We start from the raw sequence: 2,085 nt of genomic DNA, 5'->3' as shown, positions 1-2,085 counted from the left end.
AGTCCATGACGTCACACGGCCCAGAAATACTTTTTCCCACTAGCCGCGTTCACACCGGAGTACTTTTCCCACAATAGTTCAACAGAACTACGATATATTTGCGTTCACACCAAAAAGAGCCGGAACTAAAATTGGTTCATCAGAACCTTTTTACCCTGCTAGAGAGCAGAGACTTTCGTGGGAGAAAAAGGTTCCTATTTCTTATTGGCTGGGCGGATTGCAAACCACGCCCCGTAAAACTCCCAAAAAGTTTTGTGAAGCCTTCATTTTAATTTATATATAAAAGATAATAAAAATTAAAATTACTGTTAAGTTTGACACCTTTCCCCCCCGGGCCGCGGGGGATCCGCCCGGGATACTCCAGGCCGGCAGTGAGCGAATGCTCATTTGAGCCGGCGTCTTACCGACTCGTGGAGGAGTGAGAGGTGGAACGGGGGTAAATCAAAGATAAACAAAACGAGAACGGAACACGTGACCCGTGTAACGATTAGCGATTATTACGTTCTACTNTCACACCGGAGTACTTTTCCCACAGTAGTTCACCAGAACTATGATATATTTGCGTTCACACCAAAAAAAGCCGGAACTAAAATTGGTTCATCAGAACCTAAGGTTCTGATGAACCAATTTTAGTTCCGGCTTTTTTTGGTGTGAACGCAAATATATCATAGTTCTGGTGAACTACTGTGGGAAAAGTACTCCGGTGTGAACGCGGCTTATGTCTATCTCCCTAGGGGCTGTGTCATCATGTTTAATCATTGTCGCATAGCTATCGTATGTTCAATACAGTGTCTCATGAGCTTCTTCTATGTAATCATACATCCGGTTATGTACACAGTTACAGTTAGGCCTTTGTTATCATGTGCTAATCTGATATTCAAAGAGTACATTCAGTATTTTCCCAACACTTATATTCTCTTTTTACCTACTTTGCAACTTGTTTTTTTAGATTGATTATGTTCGCACCACCAGATACCAAGGCAAATTCCTTGTATGTGTAAACGTACCTGGCAACAAACTTGATTCTGATTCTGATTCAACAGCCACTAAAGAGACTCTTCACATTATTTTCTCACCTTGATACTTAGATTTTTCCAAATTCCAATGCCCTAAGGCAGGGTTCGGCAACCCGCGGCTCTCATGCGCATGCTCTGGCTCCCTTGAGCTTAGACAAAAATAAGAAGGAAATAAAATAAAAGTATTTGTAGGACTATTTATATTTTCTTGCATGGTTGAAAATGTTTCGTATCTTGTATTTTGAGGTGATACTGTGACACATAAATAAAAAACAAAACGGTTTTAATTAGGTCAACTAAAATATGCGTCAAATCCTGCTACGGTCCCGCGCCAGCGCCTTTTCCTGCGGGTGAATAACCTGACCCCCGGCTCGATGAGTGAACTATGGATAAATCAAAGAATAGTACAGGAGAAACACAGGATTTAATTCTGCGTGGACAGAGTTATATGCTTTCACAGCAAACGATGCTGGTTTACCGGTATGTTTGATATGTAGAGAGAAGTTGTCAACGGTGCTGCAGCCTTTACGTATCGAGGAACAACCAACACTGGAGAGAAAGACAGCTGACGATCTTCAGTCATAATTCAATGGGGTATGTCATTTATTTCAGAAAACACTTTTTGTTATATTCCATGGAATGCTCTTAACGTCCCGATAGCAATGAATATATGAAATGCTTTGACAATAAATACATACAAAAATTAATCTCTGGAAGCCGTAGCGCTGTAAAAAGCACGACCGATCATTTTAGCCTTCCCGGCTAAAATAACTGGATGGCCTACCTGCCTGTCAGCCTTCCATCTGTGCACAAACTTATCTCGTGGCCTCATTGATGATGCGCGTTCGTGTGTGTTGGAGGAGGGACTCTGTAAGAAAGTCTGAAGGAAGAGGCNCACACACACACACACACACACACACACACACACACACACACACACACACGATAAGAACCCCTGACTTGTTTTATACATGCAAACAAATATTCATGACCTTCAGTGTGTGTGTGTGTGTGTGTGTGTGTGTGTGTGTGTGTGTGTGTGTGTGTAGAGGGACAATAGCTTGATTGT

Source organism: Notothenia coriiceps, unplaced genomic scaffold (assembly GCF_000735185.1).
Source record: "Notothenia coriiceps isolate Sejong01 unplaced genomic scaffold, NC01 NC01_scaffold00037244, whole genome shotgun sequence".
NCBI lineage: Eukaryota > Metazoa > Chordata > Actinopteri > Perciformes > Nototheniidae > Notothenia > Notothenia coriiceps.
Note: the sequence above shows the minus strand (reverse complement) of the source record.